Consider the following 15,751-nt stretch of genomic DNA (forward strand, 5'->3'; position numbering starts at 1 on the left):
CAAGCAGGAACTGAAGACAGTTGCAGTAGAGGCCTGGCAGAGCATCACCAGGGATGAAACCCAGCGTCTGGTGATGTCTATACGTTCCAGACTTCAGGCTGTATTTGACTGCAAATGATTTGCAACCAAGTATTAAAAAGTGAAAGTTTAATTTATGATTATTATTCCGTCCCATTACTTTTGGTCCCTTAACAAGCGGGAGGCACATATGCAAACTGTTGTAATTCCTCAACCGTTCACCTGATTTGGATATAAATACCCTCAAATTAAAGCTGACAGTCTGCAGTTAAAGCACATCTTGTTTGTTTCATTTCAAATCCATTGTAGTGGTGTATAGAGCCAAAAATGTTAGAATTGTGTCGATGTCCCAATATTTATGGACCTGACTGTGTATATATATATATATATATATATATACCATAGTTTGTAGACTCTATAACATTAACACAGACTAAATAATATACACTGATTTGGATTATATATTTACCACAAAAGAAAATGTACCAGAACACATTTTGGCCTGAATTTAGGAAAGATTGTTATTAAATTTTATAACAGAAACAAGAAAAAATGTGGGTGTTTTTTCAAAATTTTCTGTATATTTTCGTTTATATAGCAAACAAATAAAAAAAAACCCAGTGGTGATTAAATACCACCAAAAAAAGCTATATCTGTCTAAAAAAATGATTAAAAATTAATTTAATTAGATTTTTATATAACAACTTTTTTTTAAAGTTTAGCTCCTGGCCAGGGACGGACTGACAACTCATGGGGCCCCCTGGGCAATAGGGGATCATGGGGCCCCTGTGTCCTTGCCCAAACTCAAAAAAGCCTATGAAAATGGTACCAGGGGCATCTCATGGGGCCCCCTACTGACCCCGGGCCCTCGGGCAGTGCCCGTGTTTCCAAATGGTCAGTCCGCCTCTGCTCCTGGCAGATATAAAAGACTCAAATAGTGCATCTCTGTGATCATGAACACAAATCTATAGTTTAAATGCAAGCAGTGTGTGTACCTGAATCTGATTTGGTGTCAAGCTCTGGTAGCCAGCCAGTATATGACAGTCAAAAACCTAGTAGTGATCAAAGCAGAGCACTTCTAGTATCACAGCACAGAGGGAAGGTTGGTAAAGGAATATTTACCAATTCTCTTCCATTTGCTATCTGGAATAATTTCAGTCCCAATGGCTTTAACCCAAAGCATTATTTGAGCTTGAAATTCTATGTAAAAAATAGTCAACCATTTCTACCTAGAATTCCAGGCCTGGGTAATGCTTGGTGTCAACGTAAAAGGTTTAATAGGAATATTAAAAAAAAATTCTTAAAGTAACCTTAAGGATAATCATATATAGCGCCCTCCTAGGTAAGTGCTAGGATTAGGTAGATAGCATTAGTTATGTTTTCGATAAGTAAATTTAGGCTACATTCACACTGAGCTGAGCGTTTTTCTGGCGTTTTTTCAATTGTTTTTCAAGGTGTTTTTGAGCCTTTTGTATTTTATCAGATTTGCAAATATAATACCATTTTTTTTAGGTACTTTTCATTTAGGAGTTTTTGCTGTTTGAGCTGAAAATAATTGAAAATCCGCTTGAAAAAAAACCACTCATTTCCACTGTTCAGGCTTTTCCGTTCAAGTCTATGGGGACAAAATGCCAAGATCTGCCTGAAAAGTACTTTTTTGAGCTATAGACGTTTTGCTACAGGTGACAGAACGCTCAAGTGTGAATAGGGGCCATTGGAAATAATGGGATTTTACTTGTCAAACGTTTCTGAGGTATCGAGCTTCGAGTTGAAAACCACTGAATTGTGAACGGGGCCTTAGTTGTCACTCTGTAGGCAGAGTGGCTGCAATTGTTGCTACGTAAAAGTATAGTTAGCTCACTGTACTGAGTGTGCTGTGATCATTTATTGAGGTCTGCTCTGTGTGCTCAGGTGCTGCTAGTTTGCCTAGCTTCCTCTGTACCCAGGACACTGCAGAGGTTTCTGGCTGGAGGCGTGGAGCTATGCAGATAGCAGCATGAATATTGATCCTGCCTCAGCCTATCCCAGAGAGAGGGGCTCTAGGGCATGCTAGTAACTGTATATATACAGTGAGCACACAGGGTTTGGGGTGTTTCCTGGCTAGGATTGCCCAAACACGTTGTCCTCCCAGGCAGGTGCTGCCATAGGCCTCAAGTGGCCTACTTGAGGGCCTGGTTTGCTGAAACCCAGGTTCTGCTACGTTGACTGAGGGGCGTCCAATGTCTCATTGGTCTTGTGAGTACAAACATCCCTAATAATCTTAGAGACTGTGTGCTGTTTAACTCCTTCTGGTGCTAGGAAATCAGCTGCTGGTGTTCGAACAGCTCTGTTCACCTGTCCACCACTACTTAAAGGGACACTGCTCTGGGACTCTAAAGAAGTTACTGCTGTCACTGCTACTACTTGTTGCTGTTACCTTAGGCTGAAGTCTACTGTGTGATTCAAGCAAGGACTCCATTACAGTTTGCCCTACATATTAGACATAGTTTCTAATTTGGAGTATCCCACTCATCTCCCTCATTCCTATCCCAATTCTTCAAAAATAAAAACAACAAAAAACAACACCCCTAGACGTATTGGAGAAACAAGTAAATGAGCTTATGTGCCTGGCTGAAGGGCAAAGTATTTGGGGAGGATCTGAACTATATTCCTGCTGCTCCTAGGGGGAGTAGTGCAACACATTCACCAATAGTTTTAATTCTTTACTCATTTTTTTTTATAGATTTTGTTAAATAAGAGACTGAATCACCAGCTTTATGCAGTTGTTCATAACTGGACTAGGAAGCAATGGCATGACAAATGTCAGCCTGGATTATTTTACTTCTATTGTACTGTCAAGTTCAGCAGGCTCAGATGTAGTACCTGTCATTTTTTTTACAAAAATACGCAGGATGAATTCACACATGTGGTTAAGACAAAGGATGTGGAACACAAAGCAACCCATCAGTATTCTCTTCACACTAGCATTTCTGGCAAAGGCCAACGTTGTCACACTGTCAGCCAGAATGTTTCTGTCTATCCTCACAGATATTAGCTTTGCCTTGGTTTCCCTTTTCATGTACTTTTCAACTTTAGAGCTGAAATGTTACGAGTTTTCATCCACCTGGGCATTTTGTTACACTGTAGCCTATTGAAAGTGGATTCAAAATGCAATGCTTATTTCATGACATTTTCAATATATTGAAAATCTATATCTTTGTTTTAAAAGACGCAGAAGCAGGATGATGCACTGTTGGAAGGCTGGCGCTGATATCAGGCATCCTCGCTAGGGGAGTTGGAGATGGAGGAGCATATGCCACCATGTTAAGGGTGATGTGAAGAACGGACAAGAAAGTTAGTATTGGGTGAACATGGTCATTATTATTAAGCACATATTTTGCCTTTTGTCCCTGAATCATCTCATAAGAAATAGTGGGATTGGGATTTTTGAACATTTATTGGAGTTATATTTCCAGTGGGGAATACTTTTGTATATATTATGTGCATTACCTTTGTGAGCCACATGATTGAAAAGGCTTCTAGGTGTGTTTTTTAACAGACCGTGGCATTGCATCCAATACCTCTGGCAGGAACACTTTAAAGGATTGTATCCATACAGCAGTTTGAGGCACACTAAACCCAGGGGGTATTACTGTGTCAGTACAAAATTGGCTCCTAATGTTATATTATATTATATTATATTATATTATATTAATAGGTAATTTAAAATAGATATGGAGTCTTATGCAGTTCACTGCAATATATTTTTATTATTATTATTATTATTATTCCTTTAGATATAGTTATCCCTTTGATTTTATCTAATAGCCCTGTGAATACCAACATTCATCACAAGTAGATTCCCCTGAGTAGGTCGGTAGTTTTTTAGTTGATCCTAGTTGAATGGTTGACAATGTGGTCAGTGTGCTTATGTATCCATGCTTTCTCTGCTAACTTCCATTTCTACTTGTGCTCCCCCATGTCTGCCCCCAGGGTGACAGAGCGGACCTGTATGCTGTGTTTGATGGTGGGGTTCCGCTAGTGCTGGACACATCTGAATAGGTTAGTACATTATTGTTGTGTATTTTATGAACAACCGTGTTACATGTTAGAAAATGTTGTTGTATATTTTATGAACAACCATGTTACATAATGTAAGAAAACCAGGACCACTAGGGTTTCTGGTTCATCTCCACCATCAGCAGCTCCATCTCCACTTAAGTCACTGACTCTGTACATCTGATGAGCCCCTGTCACCTGCCAGGGGTCACCTTAGCAAATATACTTTCTTTTGGTCAAATTATTGACTATCACTTTACCTATCATCATTTATTTTCTATTATCTTTAAAAAAGGTAACTTTTCTGCAGTGTTCTTATTAAATCTTAGTACTGTATACATTTTAAAATGATGTCACTGTTATTGGATATTTGTAGCGTTTTCACAGACTACTTTAATCTGCAGCGCACAGCAGGAAATACTGGAACTTTAAAATCAATAACAAGCTATACTTGGCTCTTTGGAAGCATACATGTTGCTGTACAAGAAATAATATCTCATTACCTAAAGCTAATGATGCCTCAAATCTACTATTTATCCATAATTACGCTGCTAACAATAGGCATAATGATGATGATGATGTTATTATGCAGGTCTGCATTCCACAACAAATTTAACCTAATTTTCTTCTATTATCCTTAGCCAGAATACACAAAATGAATGTAAGTTGTAATTTAAATGCAGTGACGATCAATGTAGTAAGCAATCTATTTGTGAGATTTCCGTGGTAGGGAGAAATTATGGTTTAATTTTGTATATTCCATACGCAATGTCAGAGAATGGTGTCCTGGGGACTTGAACAGCATGGGTTAGGATTTAGATTGTGTGCCTGCCAGTTAAATGATCATCTTTAGTTGATATACTGCAGAATTTAGTGCTCCCAGGGAGAAATGTCCATGCTGTGGGGTAAAAGTAGCTGACATAAATTTGTATGACTCAATGCCCTATTCCTAATTCCAGAACATATTCTATAACCTTTGTCATTAATTACATGACAATATTTATAATATTAATAATAATACAATTTTTTGAACTCTTCAGTCTGTTGCTGTTGGAGAAATTGGTGTAACATGATTGAGATTATTCAAAAACAGTACATTAATTAAAGTAAAATTGCAGCAACCCATGGTAATCTATCTAAATTCACTTTAAAGTAGGCCTTGCATCAAATGCAAGGTCCAGTGAATACAGTATATAGTTGCCCACCTTCTCTTCTAAAACACTACTTTCACCCATAATAAAATCACCTATGAGAAAAAATGTGTGGATTTTATTGCTTAGTTACAGTATCTCACAGAAGTGAGTACACCCCTCACATTTTTGTAAATATTTTATTCTATATTTTCATGTGACAACACTGAAGAAATTACACTTTGCTACAATGTAAAGTAGTGAGTGTACAGCTTGTATAACAGTGTACATTTGTTGTCCCCTTAGAATAACTCAACACACAGCCATTAGTGTCTAAACCTCTGCCAACAAAAGTGGGTACACCCCTAAGTGAAAATGTTCAAATTGGGCCCAATTAGCCATTTTCCCTCCCCAATGTCATGTGACTCTTTAGTGTTTCAAGGTCTCAGGTGTGAATGGGGAGCAGGTGTATTAAATTTGGTGTTATCACTCTCACTCTCTCATACTGGTCACTGGAAGTTCATCATGGCACCTCATGGAAAAGAACTCTCTAAGGATCTGAAAAAAAGAATTGTTCCTCTACATAAAGATGACCTAGGCTTTAAGAAGATTGCCAAGACCCTGAAACTGAGCTGCAGCCTGGTGGCCAAGACCATACAGTGGTTTAAACGGACAGATTCCACTCAGAACAGGCCTTGCCATGGTCGACCAAAGACGTTGAGTGCACTTGCTCAGCGTCATATCCAGAGGTTGTCTTTGGGAAATAGATGTATGAGTCCTATGCAGCATTTCTGCACAGGTTGAAGGGGTGGAGGGTCAGCCTGTCAGTGCTCAGACCATACGCCGCCCACTGCATCAAACTGATCTGCATTGCTGTCAAGATGATGCACAAGAAAGCCTGCAAACAGTTTGCTGAAGACAAGCAGACTAAAACATGGATTACTGGAACCATGTCCTGTGGTCTGATGAGACCAAGATAAGCTTATTTGGTTCAGATGGTGCCAAGCATGTGTGGTAGCAACCAGGTGAGGAGTACAAAGACAAGTGTGTCTTGCCTACAGTCAAGCATGATGGTGGGAGTGTCATGGTCTGGGGCTGCATGAGTGCTGCCGACACTGGGGAGCTACAGTTCATTGAGGGAACCATGAATGCCAACATGTACTGTGACATACTGAAGCAAAGCATGATCCCCTCCCTTCAGATAGTGGGCCGCAGGGCAGTATTCCAACATGAAAACGACCCCAAACACACCTCCAAGACGACCACTGCCTTGCTAAAGAAACTGGGGGTAAAGGTGATGGACTGGCCAAGCATGTCTCCAGACCTCCAGAGCGTCTGTGAGGCATCCTCAAATGGAAGGTGGAGGAGCGCAAGGTCTCTAACATCCACAAGCTACATGATGTCGTCACGTGAGTGGAAGAGGACTCCATTGGCAACCTGTGAAGTTCTGGTGAGCTCCATGCCCAAAAGAGTTAAGGCAGTGCTGGAAAAAATTTGTGGCCACACAAAATATTGACACTTTGGACCCAATTTGGACATTTTCACTTAGGGGTGTACTCACTTTTGTTGCCAGCTGTGTGTTGAGTTATTTTGAGGGGACAGCAAATTTACAAGCTGTACACTCACTACTTTACATTTTAGCAAAGTGTCATTTCTTCAATGTTGTCACATGAAAAGTTGTAATAAAATATTTAAATAAATGTGAGGGGTGTACTCACTTCTGTGAGATACCGTATATATACACAATTATTTCAGTTAAATACTAATTTACACAATCCTCTAACAGTGTCTCCATCTATCTTTAGAAAATGTGTATTATTCATATTTATTTATTTATATTACCTTTAATAATAACAATGGGTCCAGTTGACTAACTCAGCTCCTCATCTCAATAATATGTATAGTATAAACCAAAAGAAGAAGAATGAGATTTTAACTGTATGCTAAACCTTCACTCAGAAAAAAAATCATAAAAACTTAACCATAAAAAAATATTATAATATATTAAACTAGAAAAGCTACAATTTCTGGGGAAATTATGTGAAGTGTTCTTGCCTCCACCAGTAGTCTACAACTGGAGTGGGCGGAGTAACTGGGTGGAGTGGCTTGAGTTACTGTTGTGTGGTTGGAGTGGCTGGAGTAACTGTGAAAAGGTTGGACTGGGCAGAGTAACTTTATGGAGTGGGCAGAGTAACTGTGTAGAGTGTTTGGAGTGAGTAAAGATAGTAAACATTACACTAACCAATCGATTGATCAAATTTAAAAAGTGCACATGGCAAGCTTGATAGAGTGGGAAATGCATTTCAACTTTTAATTATTTATATAGCACTTTTAATTGCAATGTTGCTGCCCAAAGTGCTTCACAGTTACATTAAAACATACATTTATAAAAACATTAGCAGCATTATCACCTCAAATACTCTCTACTGTATAAAACTTATTTCCAAACCTTTAACCAGAAGCCGGCCAAACTGTCACGAATTCAAAATTAGATTTCAAATAGGGCAGAGAAGAGCGGTTAAAAACAAACTGCTCCAACTTGCTCACTTCACTGGCATCTTCAAATGGTCGTAGTTTTAAAAACTATAAATCCTACAGTGAAGAGCTTTATATTGTGAGAATCACAAGACCCAGACCTACATTTTGATGCATAGTATGTCTCTGAAATATTAAAAATGAAGGCACAGTCACAGTTTAGAAATTGCCCTTCAAATTTGAGGTGGCTAGAGTGGAGTTTCAATGAATGTCAATAGGCGGCATGAGTTGCAAACAAATGGTCGTATTGTGAAAACTATCAGGACTATGGCTTAGCCGTGGACATTTTTTAGTGGCAGCAGGAATAGCTGAACATTTTGATATAAGATTTGTGTAGGTGGGCTTGAAAATGAGGGAGTGGTGGCAGTTTAGAAATCATGTCCTGATTTTTCAGCTCACACTCTAGCTTTTGTCAGCTCCTACTCTAGTTTTGAACATTCTGCCATTCATTCCTATGGGACCAATTTCACCACAAAAACGCCAATATTTCGTGAATCATTTGGCGAAACGTTCCACAAAGTAATAGCACACCAATCGGGAACAATCCGCACGTTTCGGTTTATTACTGTCTATGTAGTGTAAAAACGTAAATATCTTGGGGTAAGATCCCCTAAAAGCATATATAAAGAAAAAGCAGCGCAGCCACTTGCCAACATTGTCTTCCACCACACAGAATATGAATCATATAGTATTTCAATGTAGATAAATTGCAAAACCAAGAAAATCATAAAAGGTGGGGGAGAAGAGCAGAATGATGTAGCAGCTGTTGACCCATTGGATCATCATTTTGGGGATAGTGCACAAGGGTGGTAGGTGAGTAATTTTCAACAACAGACACAGCTGTTTGGATATGTGCTGGTGACCCCTGATGGATTTCAGTAGACGCTTGCCGACCCCCCTATAGCAGTTTTATTGCTACAGTGTGGTATATATACATGATTGTGCATTTCCAGGTAGAATGCACAGGTGACCATCTACCTGTGCTTTCATTAGCTCCTGTAGATGTCAATCACCTTAGCTACCAATCTGTTATTTCAGAACTGAGGCCATTTTTCTGAGGCCTTTTTGGGCTTCCCCCATTAAAAATGGTAGTGAAACCTCTGCCTACTGCTTCTGGGGTAGCGTCTCACATTCCACAACTAGGCAGGACTCAACATCTTCCAGAGGCAATTTCCATAAAATTCTCTGTAGCAGTTGTCAATGTATAGATTTCAGCCATCTGCCTCTCTGACAGGGCCTGTATCTGCTGCTATAGAGACAAGTTCACTTGCTGTTTTGCCTTTAAAGAAGCCTGGTGGACATCATTCAGTTGTTGCATTTGTCAGTCAGTAAAGTGGTTCACCTCTTGCAATAGTTAGGTAGTCTTCTGTTGGTTATTGTCTGCCAATCAAAGCTGTTTTACAAGTTTCTCCATTGTATTTGACATTAGGGGGTTTATTTACTAAAGCTGGAGAGTGCAAAATCAGACTCACTTCTGCATAGAAACCAATCAGCTTCCAGGTTTCATTGCCAAAGCTTCATTGAACAAGCTGAGGTTAGAAGCTGATTGGTTTCTATGCAGAAGGGAGTCTGATTTTGGACTCTCCAGCTTTAGTAAATAAAACCCTAGGTGTCTTTTTCTTTATGGCACTTTCCACAAAGTTTAGGAGATTGGGAATTTTTTTTACAAAACTCCTAAACTCAACTCCATAAAAGCCTGCGGGGGAGATTTACTAACACTGGAGAGTGCAAAATCTGGTGCAGCTGTGCATGGTAGCCAATCAGCTTCTAACTTCAGCTTGTCCAATTAACCTTTGCCAATAAAAACTGGAGCTGATTGGTTTCTATGCAGAGCTGCACCAGATTTTGCACCATGCAGTTATAGTAAATAAAGCCCTATGTGCACATAGGCTTTTAGCAGCGTTTAGGTGGTGCCACTTATTTTTAAATATAATAAGGTCATTGTAACATATATATTTACATATATTTGTAAATCCATTCCAAAAATGTAGATTTGTATTTTTAAAGACATACAGTATATTTGAAATATATTTTTAAAAATATTTTTCATATATTTTGTAATAAAAATGCATTTCAACATGCAGTATATACCGTTTCCCCAAAAATAAGACAGTGTCTTATATTAATTTTTGCTCCCAAAGATGCGCTAGGTCTTATTTTCAGGGGATGTCTTATTTTGTCATTGTGTGTCATTTTGATTGCCCCCTCTGATCCTCCTGTGTCATTTTGATTGTCCCCTCTGATCCTCCTGTGTCATTTTGATTGCCCCCTCTGATCCTCCTGTGTCATTTTGATTGCCCCCTCTGATCCTCCTGTGTCATTTTAAGTGATCCCCCTCCCCCCACCCCTGTGCCACTGAACACCTTCACCAGACATCCCCCCCACCCCTTTATCAGACATTTCCCCCCTGGGGCCTGCCTGGGGACTGTCACTGGGCTGGCTGGGGCCTGGACCTGGGCTGGAGCAGGGTCTGCCACTGACTGAGAACCTTCAGTCATCATGAGGGCGGTGTCACCAGAGACAGACCAGCACTCACCACCTTCGCCGCGTCCTCCTGTTCTTCTACACGCATCTCTCTCCCGCTCACTCCGACCTCCGCTCCACCTCCACACAGCAGTGACGTCACTGGTTGCTAGACGCCAGTCGGGGCGGCCCTAGCAACCAGTTTATGGTAAATTAATTTTCATTACGAGACAGAGCCTAGGGGGGCCTTATTTTCGGGGGGATGCCTTATATTTCACCCAGAAGGAAACCTGTAAGTAGGTCTTATTTTCGGGGAAACACGGTATATATATATATATATATATATATATATATATATATATATATAAAAGTATATTTTGAAATATATTGAGTATGGCCAAAATTGTAGCATTTCAAATATATGTCAATATATTTGGGAAGAATATTTTTAAAGTATATTTCAAATATATTTTTCTTCCATATGGGCTGTAACACTGGGTTATAAGTCATATGCTAGCTTTATACAGGCTAAACAGTTTGAAAAGCAATTGAAGTACCATGGGATTTTGCAAAAGTGTAACAAGACTGACAAGGGTAGGAAAGTAAAACACAGGTATTTTCCAAGGCACCATGCATTTATTAAAATAGTTTCTCTGAACAGTTGCCTGAATGCACTTTAAACATTATGCAGGATAATTTTAAAAAAATAGCATATTTTTTAAAAGTTTGAAGTGGAAACTGGTGCATTTTATGGTAAACTTAATTTTTTGGTTCACTTTACACTTTAGCAAATAAAAAAAAGATAGAAAATGGTTCTTTCTCTGAAGAGCCTGAGATATTACAAGTGAAGTGTAATGAGGTAACCCTGTGTTCAACCATGGCCCAGAGAAACTAAATTTGTTTAGAATACTGTGAACTTAATCAGATGTTATTGTTCACTTCACCTCACATCACACTTTAGCAAATCAGGCCTTAAGATCTTAACAGAAAGATTCTTTAATTTTTGCTTACCTGGAACAGTAAGATTTCAGCTTTTACCAGTTTAAATTACTCCGAATAATGAAATATATTTTTAATGGGTAACTGCTCTTTGCAGATCCATTTTAGCCATTTTCTGTGCTAAATACACTCTTAACAAGTGAAAACTGTTTCTGATAGAATTGGTTGTCTACATTTATTTGTGTTATCATTGATGGGACTTCAGTTTGATATTTGACTATGTAACTTGTATAGCCTGGCTGTCGGTCTTTTAGGGCCGGTTCACACTATAGAAAAGCAGTCCAGATGAGTTCTGGATGCATTTATGCATGCAAGTTTTTGATGCATTTGTGGTGCATTTTTGATGCGTTTTACCACGTTCCAGTACAGTGCTGTGCAGAAAAAAATGCAGCATGTTCTATTTTTTTTCTGCAACCGGATCACACTGGAACTGCAATCACTGATGTGAACTGTGACATTAACAACCATATAACCTACTTTCTGTGTGTTTTGGATGCAGAAAAAAAGCAACTGAAACACATGTAGTGTGAACTGGCCCTTAAACCATACATCAGAACATTTTCCCCGGCTGCAGATCACAGCTCCCACTCTACAGGTGCAGCCTGGGACTACAGCTCACCCCTAGCAACAAAGAGAGAGAAAGACTCCCATTGGTTGCCAGCTGGACACGTAGCCCCAACCAATTGAGGGCTAAGCAGAGTGGGTACAGAGGCTGCTGGAGGATGTAGTTCCGTGGTTGGTGCAGTTAGGGTTGTTTGAACTCCCAGAGTGCCCAGAGCTGGGGTAAGGATCTAATCAGTCAGTGCTGTGGGGGGCTACACTGAGAAAGTAGTGTGTGGTTGGGGGTGCGCTGTCCAGAGACAACATGCTGCTGAGAGTAGGTCTAATACTCTGCTTCCACCAGAGATAGAGATGTGCCATGGAGTGGGGGGCCTAGCTGTTGAGATCATGCACTGAGTTGCTACACAGGCTTGCTACGCTGTGTTTTAGAGTGCTTTTGTGTGCTGCTTGCAGACTAAACTATGTTCCAGAAAGATACTGTTTTGGAGAGACGGCAACTATTTCTAACCCTCCATAGAGAGAGAGGGTCCTTTCACATGGGCGTTCTGTTTTTTTCATCAGTTCAGTCACTTTTTTTTCACAGAAAAAACGGTTGAGTTTACATCCATTTTTCATCCGTTTACATCCGTTTTTGCATCCGATTTTAGTCATCAGCTGTCAGCGGGGTAAAAAAAAAAATTGCCGGCAGTTAAAAAATAATGTAAAAAATGGCGTGGGGTCCCCCCTCTCATCCATACCAAGCTCTTCGGATCTGGTTTGGATTTTGAGGGGGACCCCACTCCAAAATAAAAAATTGGAATGGGGTCCCCCCAAAATCCATACCAGACCCTTATCCGAACATACAGCCCAGCAGGTCAGGAAAGGGGGGAGATGAGAAAGCACCCCCTCCCTGCTCCTGAACCATACCAGGCCACATGCCCTCAACATGGGGGGGTGCTTTGGGGCAATAGGCTCCCCCACAAAGCACCTTGACCCCATGTTGATGAGGACAAGGACCTCTTCCTCACAACCCTGGACTGTGGTTGTGGGGGTCTGCAGGCAGGGGGCTTAACGGAATCTGGTGAGTTTACATCCATTTTTTCATCCATTTACATCCGTTTTTTAGTCATCAGCTTTCAGCGGGGTTCCCCATGGACAGCTGAATGTAAAAAACAAAAATTGCCAGCAATTAAAAAATGCCACTTGCTCTTTTCTGACCTCTGACCTACTGGGCTGCATACAATCCGTTGACGTTGCAGGTTTTTTTGCAGAATAAAATTAGAGTTTTCTTCCATTAAAAAAATGGATGTTAACGGATGCGGACATTAATGGATGTAAAAAGATGTTCATCCGTTTACACCCACAAGTCCATAGAAATACATGGGGGTCCATTTTTCATCCGTAAACGGACAGATAAAAAATGGACATACGGAACGCCTATATGAAAGGATCCAGAGAGAGGGGATTGAGAGCAGAAAATAGATGTTGAATTTTAACATTCTTTATTATGGCAGTAGGGTGGCATTTAGCCTGGCGGTCTTTGCACAGTATGACATATAGGAAATTATGCTTCCCCCGCATGATAAGACATCTTCTTTTGGAGTATCAATGATAAATTGTGGGTATGTAAGTTTTTACCAAACGTAATTTATTTATTTTGTGAAATATGACATTTTGTAAACTAGATTGTAAATCACTGTTTATGTTCCAGAGTGGTATCCTGTCCCTGAAGAAGATAATTTGTGTAACATTTTCAAAACACATTGGATTTCCTCTGAATAAACCAACAATCAAAAAAATACAACTGTGAGATGAAATTCAGCTGTAGGGGATACCACTGGACCTGTGTTGTATCTTGTTAAAAGTCTCAATAAGTGATATTGAAAAATCCTCCATCATTTGTTGTTTGGAATCTATAATGGAGATTGTGATTTCTTTTTTATGCATTTGGTTTAATGTTTAGTTTGTATAAATAAATATTGTTATCTTAATGAAAATATGTGTTAGTAGGTAGCCTTCAAAATCCCATCATGAGTACAATTGTTTGGTGTTTACACAATATAGGGATGGTGGCAACTACACCCTGAGTTACAGACTGGAGTTGTAGGATGCCAGCTTGGGGGGCATCGTCTCCCCCCACCCTTACTCTTTCTCCCATTCCACCCTCCTCTCTCCCCTCATTTGCTCTCTCTCTCCATTCTTTTCACTTTTCTTATCTCTCTCCCCTCTTTTTCCCCCTCTCTTTCCCTCCCCCCCCCCTTGCTCTCCTCCTCTTCAAACCCCCACCCACACACCCAACACACACACACAAACACCTCCCCCCACACACCTCCACCCCCCCACACAAACCAAACACACCCCACCAACACCCCAAAACAACACCCCCAAACAAAGCACCCCACACACAAACAAACCCACACCAACACACCCCCACCACCCAAAAACACCACCCACACACTTCCCCCACACTACACTCTCTCTCCCCCCCCATTCTCTTTCTCCCCCCTTTCATCTACCCCTTTCTCTCTATCCATCCTCACCCTTCCCCCTCACTTCTCCCTCCCCCATTCTCTTTTCTCTCTCTCCCTTTTCCCCCCCCTTCCCATTTTTTCCTTCCCCTCCCCCCCCCTTGCCCTCTTTCTTCTTCACCCCCCTCTCTCTCTCTCTCCCTCACCCCTCTCTCTCTTTCTCCCCCCCCCCTCTCTCCCCTCCCCCCTCTCTTTCTTTCTCTCCCCTCATTCTCCTTTCTCCTCCTCTCCCTTTCTCTCCCCTCTCTCTTTCTTTCCCTCTCATTTCTCTCCCCTCATACCTTTTTCTCCTCCCTCTCTCTTTCTCCCCTCCTCTCCACTCTCTCCCCCCCATCTCTTTCTCCCCCTTTCATCCACCCCTTTCTCTCTATCCCTTCATCCCCTCACCCTTTCTCCCCTCTCATCTATCTCCCTTCCTCCCATTCTTCTTTTTCTCTCTCCTTCCCTTTCTTTTCTATCTCTCTCTCACTCCCCCCCCTTCCTCCCTCCCTCTCTCCCTCCCTCCCTCCCTATCTTTCTCCTCTCTCTCTTTATCCCTCCCTCCCTTTCTCCTCCATTTCTCCTCTCTCCCTCCTCTCTCTCTCCCTTCCTTTCTCCTTTCTCTCCCTCCCTCCCTTTCCCCCCCTCTCGCTCTCTCTCTCTCCCTCCCTCCCTCCGTTTCTCCTCTCTCCCTCCTTTTCTCTAGGCTCAGGTTGTAACAATAGCAACCATTTGCCACAGTGTGCACCCCCCCTTTCTCCTCTCTCTCTCTCGCTCTCTCTTTCTCCCCCCCTCTCTCTTTCCCCCCCCTCAATAATTTTGTCCTACTTTCTCTTTCTTCCCCCTCACCCCCCCCTCATCCCCTCACCCCCTTCTCTCTCTCTCTCTCTCCCTTTCTTCTCTTTCTCTCTCTCTTCCTTTTAACTCTCTCTCTCTCTCTCTCTCTCTCTCTCTCTCCTCGCTCTCCTCTTTCTCCCCTTTCTCCCCCCTCTCTCTCTCCCTCCCTTTCCCTCCCTCCCTCCCTTTCTCCTCTCCCCCCCCTTCTCCTCTCTCTCTCTCCCTCCCTTTTCTCCTCCCTCTTTCCTCCCTTTTGCCTCCCCCTCTCTCTCTCCCTCTCTCCTTTCTCTCTCCCACCCTTTCTCCTTTCTCTCCATCCCTCCCTCCCTGTCTCTCTCTCTCTCTCTTTCTCTCTGTCTCCCTCCCTTCCCCCCTCTCTCTCCCTCTCCCCCTCTCCCCCCCCTCTCTCTCCCCCCCTCTCTCTCCCTCTCCTCCCCCCCTTTCCCCTCTCTCTTTCCCACCCCATCTCCTTTCTCTCCATCCCTCCCTTTCTCCTCTTTCTATCTCTCTCCTCTCTTACTCCTCCCTCCCTCCCACCCTTTCTCCTCTCTCTGTCCTTCCCTTTCTCCTCTCACCTCTCTCTCTCTCCATTTCTCTCCTTCCTCCCCCCCCCCTCTCCCTTTCTCCTCTCTCTCCTCCCCCCTTTCTCCTCTCTCTCCCTTTCTCCTCTTTCTATCTCCGTCC

The 15,751-nt window shown here is 41.7% G+C and overlaps 1 long non-coding RNA gene across 1 annotated transcript; it reads left to right on the forward strand.

The window, feature by feature from the left end:
- The first annotated feature begins 3,222 nt into the window (after positions 1-3,222).
- LOC149449372 (uncharacterized) lies at positions 3,223-13,642 on the forward strand. Its single transcript, XR_016315415.1, has 3 exons — positions 3,223-3,351; positions 3,991-4,059; positions 13,435-13,642. It is a non-coding gene; the product is annotated as an uncharacterized LOC149449372 (long non-coding RNA).
- The last annotated feature ends 2,109 nt before the right edge of the window (positions 13,643-15,751 follow it).

Source organism: Staurois parvus, unplaced genomic scaffold (genome assembly GCF_062004578.1).
Source record: "Staurois parvus isolate SC_StPar_1 unplaced genomic scaffold, SC_StPar_1.0 ptg000624l, whole genome shotgun sequence".
NCBI classification, from domain to species: Eukaryota; Metazoa; Chordata; class Amphibia; order Anura; family Ranidae; genus Staurois; species Staurois parvus.